Source organism: Tupaia chinensis, unplaced genomic scaffold, assembly GCF_000334495.1.
Source record: "Tupaia chinensis unplaced genomic scaffold, TupChi_1.0 Scaffold000115_1, whole genome shotgun sequence".
Lineage (NCBI taxonomy): Eukaryota > Metazoa > Chordata > Mammalia > Scandentia > Tupaiidae > Tupaia > Tupaia belangeri.
The window spans coordinates 1,552,638-1,560,592 of record NW_006159579.1 but is presented as its reverse complement, the minus strand read 5'-3'; the positions used below and the strand labels follow the sequence as shown (position 1 = coordinate 1,560,592).

Below are 7,955 nucleotides of genomic sequence, written 5' to 3'. Positions count from 1 at the left end.
CAGGCCCAAATCCCTTTTCCATTGCTCCTTTTTTTTTCTTTTTTTGGAGGGGTTTTTGCTATAGGGCGTGTGCACTCACCAGAAAGACAGAGACAGAGACAGAAAGTGAGAAATCACTCCCCAGGGGAACGGCCACACCGCAATCCCTTCTTCATTCTCCTCTCGGGATCTTGGGCACGCACGCACATGAGCCCAGCGTAAGTTTAAGCCACCAGGTCTGGGACTCAAACCACAGTCGAGTACATGGGAGTCAAGTGACATAACCATTATGCTAACTGCTGGTCCCATCCATTTCTCCTTTCTATCATGATTTTAGCCACCCATGCACATGGGCCCAGCATGCGTTTTTTTTTTTTTTTTTTAAAGAATTATTTTACTTTATTTATTTATTTATTCATTTTAATTTGACCAGAGAGAGAAAGAGTGAGAGAGAGAGAGAGAGAGAAAGAAAGAAAGTGAGAAAGCAAGCCAAGACAGCCACATGGCCCAGTCGCTACCACAGCTGCCCGCAGAGCGCCCCGAACCTTCTTCCCCCAACAAAGTTCCCAAAGTGAAAAGCAGATCTATTTGGAAGAGATGCATTTAGAAGCCACCACCAGATTCTGTCCAAAGGAAAAAAGAGAAAGTGAACAAACATCTTTCAGCAACCAAAGTCCCAGGCAAGACCAGAAAGGGGGCTTTTGCAGCTTTCCACATGCTCTTTAAAAAGAAAAATGGGAACGCATCTGGTGAAGATTCCTGTGGTCCTTGGGGCTGGGTGACATCAAAGGTTTCCCATTTCTAGATTTTAGGTCCAGTGGATCAGAATACAGGAAAAAAACTAATGAGAATCCCTCAATGGATCCTTCACCCACCAAACTGACTTGCTCTTGCAAATGACCTTGACCAAGGAACAACTGTGCAAAACAAAAAAGTTGTATTGTCAAGTGGTAAGATGAGGATAAGAAGCTTGTATCTATCTCTCTCTCTATATATATATTTATACATCTATCTATATAAATCTATATGTATACATATACATATAGATACATATCTATATGTATAAATATATACATATCTACATGTATAAATCCCTGAGGAAAACTAATATAAATACGTATGTATGAAACTAAGTCAATATATAAAACATTGAAGAGATGAAGATTAATCTATGTTTAAGACCTTGCCTTTTTGAACCTCAACACGTGGAAAAAGGAAAATGAAGATTTTTTACATTATTACAGAAGAACACCATACATCTGGAGGAAAAGAAACATCTATAAGAACAACAACAACAGGGATCAGCAGTTAGCGTAATGGCTATGTCACTGGACTCCCATGTAGTCGACTGTGGTTTGAGTCCCGGACGCGGTGGCTTAAACTCATGCAGAGCGTATGTGCGTGCATGCCCAAGATCCCGAGAGGAGAATGGAGAAGGGATTGCGGCGTGGCCATCCCTCCTGGGGGAAAAAGAACAGCAACAAAAAAGCAAGCTGCCAGTTCTGGGATTCAAACTACGTTGGCCATGTGGGAGTATAGTGTCTTTAACCACCATGCCACCTGCCAGCCCCCCAGCATGTTTTCTTCAAACCTCCAGGGTCAAATTTTGAACCCATTTGCCATGTAGAATTTGAGTCACTATGTAGTTACTATGTACAGGGCTTAAGTGAGCTGACCCTCCAGTATTTTTTAAATCCCAGAGACTCCAGGAGACCCCAGGTCCCAGCAGAGTTGTTGAGTCCTCCCAGTAGTGCCTCACTGTAGGCAAGGTTTTACTAAGGTGCAGAGAACAAGTTTGAGTGAAAACTGAATGATAAAGATGCAGGGATAAATGTCTCCTCCAGACAAGTGTATAATGTTAAAATGTTAGATTCCCATGCCCAGAGGGAACTAATGCAGGTATGGTTTCTGTCCAGAGGATGAACTGTTGATAGAGGCAGAGTAGATTGATTGATTGGTTGATTAATCTGTTCAGATGGATCTCAGAGTGGATTTCTCCCCTTGAATGCCTGGTTTTGGTTCAGTCATTGTTCGAGCTTCAGCAGCATTTACCTTCTCCAAGTTTGGGATTCCCATCCCTCACTAACCAAATCCGTTTTCTCTTTGGCCTGGGAAAAGAACCAGACTGCTTTCCCAAAGTTTCTTCTACCCTAACCCTAAGGCACTTTGAGAGAGAAGAGAATTAAACAGTTTGCTCATGTTACTCTTGCCTACGACTGGGCAGCCTGGCCAATTTCTAGCCTTCTTTCATCTCTCCACTTGGCTGGAGTAAAATTTCCTGAATGTCTGTTCTATTGCAGGAGGAAGAGGGGACCCAAACAGCTGGTTCCTAGCCATATTCCAAGATTCTTAAAGCTGGAGGGGGCAACTTCATCCTTTGAAGCCCATTCTCTAGCCCTCTTAGTCCTACTGGCAATTCTGATTTCTTTGATCTTTTTTTCATCATTGGGCACTTTTCATAAGTTGGCCACCTGTTTTGTTTTTCAAAGCTTAGTGAGTCAATGAAACTAGCAGTAGGCTGGAAGTCAGGACTACAGGGTTTTCGTCTTGGCTCTAGCATTAGAAAGAGGCATAACTTTAGGCAAATCCATTCCTTTTCTTTGTTTTTCTTTTTCTTTTTTTTTTTTTGTCTCTAATTTAGTTTTTGGTAAAACAAGGAGAGTGAGCCAGATCAGTGGTTTGAGTTTGTTTTCTCTTTCTTTTCTTTCTTTCTTTTTTCTTTCTTTCTCTCTCTCTCTCTCCCTCCCTCCCTTCCTTTGCCTTCCTTCCTTCCTTCTTTCCTTCCTTCCTTCCTTCCTTCCTTCCTTCCTTTTTTTAAAGGAAACAACCCCTGTGGAACCCTGTGGAGGATAGTCACCCTATGACCCCTTCTCTGTTTCTCCTTTAGAGATACTGGGAATGCATGCACATGTGCACAGTGTGTTTCTCAGACCAACCACACTAACAGTCAGCCATGTGGGATCCAGCTGTCTTAACCTCAGCATTACTGGCTGGCCTGGTTTGAGTTCATTTAACAGAATAACTCTTTCTTTAAATAAACCCTAACTTGCAGAATCCCACTATGTAAAGCAGAAAGGCAATGAAGAGGTTTCTCAGTCAGTTCTTATTTTGTTGTAAGAGAACATATCTACTCAAGCCCTAAGGCCTAAAACATTTGCTAAGGCCATAAGGTTTCCAGCTCCTCACGGTTTGACTTCTGAGATTCCTAGTCCCTATCAGCAATAGTTAAATCAAACAAAATTATATCAAAAAAGTCTGGGGAGGGACCAGCATTTAGCATAATGGCTATCTCGCTGGACTCTCATGTAGTCGACCGCAGGTCGAGTCCCGGACCTGGCGGCTTAAACTCATGCCGGGTGTGTGTGCGTGCATGCCCAAGATCCTGAAAGGAGAATGGAGAAGGGATTGAGGCGTGGCCATCCCTCCTGGGGGGTGATTTCTTACTTTCTGTCTCTCTGTCTTTCTGGCGAGCGCACACGTCCTATAACAAAAACAAACAAACAAAAAAGTCTGGGGACTGAATATCTATATACCTACATATCTATATCTATATCTATATCTATATCTATATCTATATCTATATCTATATCTATATCTATATCTATATCTATATCTATATCTATCTATCTATCTATCTATCTATATATAAATACACACACACACATATATATAGTTATATAGTTATTTGCTCCATTCTCTGCTTCTCAGAACACATGCTGTCCTATGTCAAAGTCCTTATCACTTTTTTTTTTGGAGAGGTTTTTGCTATAGGGTGCGTGTGCTCGCCAGACAGACAGAGACAGAGAGACAGAAAGCAAGAAATCACCCCCCAGAGGGGGCATTACGCTAACTGCTGGTCCCCTTATCACTTTTTTAAAAAATAGATTTTTGCTATAGGGCACCTGTTTGTCTCTCCCACTTGATAAAGAAAAGATCATGTTTCACTCATTTCAATGGTCCCAAACCTGGTGCAGTGATTAGCTCAGAGTAGGAACTCAACATATGTTGACTGAATAATGTTTATGTATTAAATTAAGGTACTCATTTTCCTGGCTTAGTGGGTTTATGATAAGAAAACAACTTAAGAAGAACACTCTTCCATTGCAGCTGAGAACTAGTGCTTTCAGGGTATAAAAGAAATGAAGATTGTCTACTGATAATTCAGCCTCCAGCCCCTAGTCTTTTTTTTTTTTTCAGCCCCTAGTCTTGAGTAGAGAGGAAAGGGGCAGGACTTCAGAAAAAGACTCCTCCATTGTAGCTGATAACTAGTGCATTCAGGGAATAAGAGAAATGAAGATTATCTACTGATAATTCAGCCTCCAGCCCTCAGTCTCGCGTGGTAGGGTGCCCCCTGTATCTTTCTCTCTGTCTTCTATTTTTTTTTTGGTAATTTTTCTTTACACAAATATTTTTAAAAATTTTACTGCTGGAATATTTTTGGTTTAACTTTAAAAAAAATTGAACTTTACTTATTTACTTTAATTTGACCAGAGAGGGATACAGTGAGAGGGAAAGTAAGCCTCCAGGTCCAGGTCTTGAACCTCAGTCTACCATGTGGAAGTCCAGTGACCTTGACCACCACACCATCTGCCAGGCCCCTCTTTTAAAAAAATTTTTAAGGTAAAGTACTCTCTTGGCTTTCAGATCCTCCTTTGTCTTGCTAATAATCCCCTCTCTCCCTCCCATTTAGGAGAGGCAAAGGGCAGACCTTTAGAAGAAGATTCTTCCATTGCAGCTGAGAACTAGTGCTTTCTGCACTGCATGGTTTTCATTTTTTTGGTTTGTTTTTTCTTTTTTTCCCCCTCTTTCTCTTTCTCTCTCTCTATTTTTCTCTTTCTCTATTTTCTTTTCCATTTTCTTTTACTTCATCACTTTGCTGCTCAGTCTTCATGCACTGAGTGTCTAGATAGATCTAAGGGAATCAAAGTCAAACATCCAAATACTATTAGGGCCAACATAGTCCTCAATACCCACTTAATCTACTGCACAAAGGGATAAATATGGAATGGCAAAGAAATTGCAGATCACCTCCTCCTGCATATCCCTGAACACTCAGATTGAACTTCTAGAAATTAGCAAGAAACATATAACCCATCAGATGACTATAAATCACCACAAAGGCATAAGAAATATGAGAAACAAAGATAATACCTCCCCCACCAAGGGAAAAGAATAACTCCTCTTTATCCACAGACAGTACAATGGAACCCGGGGAAATGTCTGATAAATAATTTAGAATATTCATAGTGACAGGGCTAACAGAGATGCAAGAGAAGAGAGACAATGAACTCCAGAAGAGGAAGGAGAATATAGGCGAGAAGTTCCAGGAGGTGAGGAAGTTCTTACACGATCTGAAAGAGGAAATGCACATCATAAAAAAGAATGAAATGGACTTGTTAGAGATGAAGGCTGTAATACAGGGAATCAAAACCTCTGTTGAAAGTAGTAAAAGCAGACTACATCATACAGAAGATTGAATCTCAGATGTAGAAGATAGAATTGCTGGCCTAGAAAAATCCACCACAAAGACTGAGAAAATAATCCAAAACATGAGAATAATATATGAGAAATACTAGATACCATTAAATGTCCAAACATCTGGATAATTGGTATCCCAGAAGGAGAAGAGACTCAGAAGAGCATTGATAAGCTATTCCATGAAATACTGGAAGAAAACTTTCCAAACCTAGAGAGGCATTCAAAAATCTAGACCCAAGAAATACAAAGGGCCCCAAATAGGATCAACCCAAGAAGATCTCCAAGACACATTATAGTCAGATTGACCAAAACCACAGACAAAGACTAGATACTCATACTGGCAAGAGAGAAATGACAAGTTACCTACAAAGGATATCCAGTTAACAGCTGCCCTCTCATCAGACACAATGTGTGCAAAGAAAGAATGAGAAAATAGATTTAAAGTGTTGAGTGAAAAACATTTTCAATCAGAATATTCTCCCTTCATATGGGGAGAGAAGACAAGAACATTCTCAGATAAACAAAACCTGAAAGAATTTACCAACACCAGACCAGTTCTTCAAGAAGTTCTAAAGAGCTGGGAGGTGGAGTGGTGGTTAAGGATGCTGGACTCTCACATGGCCTACTGCAGTTCGAGTCCCGGACCTAGTGGCTTACTTTCTCACTTTCTCTCTCTCTCTCCCTCTCTCTCTGTTCCTCTCTGGTCAAATTAAAATAAATAAATAAATATAAATAAAATCTTAAAAAAAAAAAAAAAGAAGTTCTGAAGGGAGTGCTATACCAGGAAAATTAAATACAGACACACAAAAATAAGCGTTAAAAAACATCTAAGAAAAGGGCCAGCTTAATGGTAGGGACAAGTCAGGAATTGAATATTATTTTCCAGAATTTAAATGGAAAGCTCAGACCACAACAGAAGCTAGATTAAGTACATGAGACTGAGCTGATGAAATAGAATTGTATGACTTTTGACTAGAGCAATACTGGTCTTTTTCTATGCTTTGTAGTCCAGAGATAAGGATTTTTGTCTTCTCTTGAATTGTCAATAGATCCATGTATCTACTATTAGAACAAAAACCCAACCTGTTTCCTGGCTTTAAGTCTTAAGCAAAGTTCTCTTAACATTTTTAAATTTTGATTTACGAAAGCTAAAACTGTCTTTCTTCAAATTTAAAAAAAAATTAAAATACCTATTTAATGACCACAGTAAGCTATATAGCCCTAGCTAGGTGCTGTTTTACAGTATATCTACTCAAAGTTACATGCCTAAAGTCAAACATTTGTTCACAGATATTTATACATCAGCTGAACTTGCTATTGAAAGAAGTTAAGTCAATTAAGATATTTTGTTAACCAATAAAATGTGGGTGAAAAAGGAATGAAAAGCACTGCAGATACCAGAGATAGTGTGGGAGGAAGGTGGGAAATGGCAGAGGGTGAGAAATGGAGGAAGGGGAATATATATATATATGAAATAAGAAATGGACAATTATTTGCTGATGATAACATGTATGACTAAGCCACTATACCATATATTCTGGATGAGAAACTGTATTTTGTATGCTGGGATGATGTTCAGTGAATGCATGTAAAATAAATAAGTTAATTAAAAAAGAAAACATTATTGTTTCCTTAGCATCAAGGACAGATTCAAGAAGTGACATCAATAACCAACTAGGTCACTGGATCACAAAATGCTTGAAGTTCATCTTATATCTGAGCTTATCAGTTAGATAAGTCAATGCTTTGCTTTCTTTTTTCTTTTAAATAATTATATATTTGATTTTAACTTATTTATTTACTTTAATTTGACCAGATAGAGACACTCAGAGAGAGACGGGGTAGGGAGGGGGAGTGAGAACTATCATGTTGACCTCCTTTTTTCTTTTTTTTAATTGCTAGAGGGCACATGTGCTTACCAGAGAGAGAAAGAGACACAGAGAGGGAGAAAGCACCCCTCAATGAGGTGTGTTCATGCTGCAATCCCTTCTCCTCCATTTCTCCATCTTGTTGGGATTTTGGACACACATGCACCTATACGTGGCATGTTTTACAAGCCTCTGGGGCTAGGATTTGAACTGTGGGTAGCCATGTGGGATATGGATTCCTGTGCCACAGGGCTGATCCAATACTTAACTAGTATGAGTTGAGTTTTCTGTTACTCTAACCCAAAAGATACTTTCCCTTGTCAATTGCAGAGGAGTTGCATCTTTTTAAAATTTTATTTTATTAATTTTTTAAAAATTTATTCATTTTCTACATTAATTCACTATACACCATCACAACACACAAATGAATTTTCCATCCAAAATACCCTGTGCATTGGCTCAATCAAGCACATCAACATACATGTTCTCAGCAAATAATTTTCCAATTCTTATGTCCTGCATACCTTGCCTTTTGTTTTGCCATCCTTGATTCCCCATCCCCCACCCTCTGCTATGTCCCATCCTCCTCCCCCATTGTCCCTGGCATCCACGGCTGCCCTCCATGCCCTC

At 39.5% G+C, this 7,955-nt stretch overlaps 1 protein-coding gene across 2 annotated transcripts in view; it reads right to left on the bottom strand.

Annotated features, from left to right (window-relative positions):
- ASIP (agouti signaling protein) overlaps positions 1-7,955 on the bottom strand; it is a 206,873-nt gene that overhangs the window by 7,244 nt on the left and 191,674 nt on the right. The gene's annotated exons all lie outside the window — the stretch shown is intronic.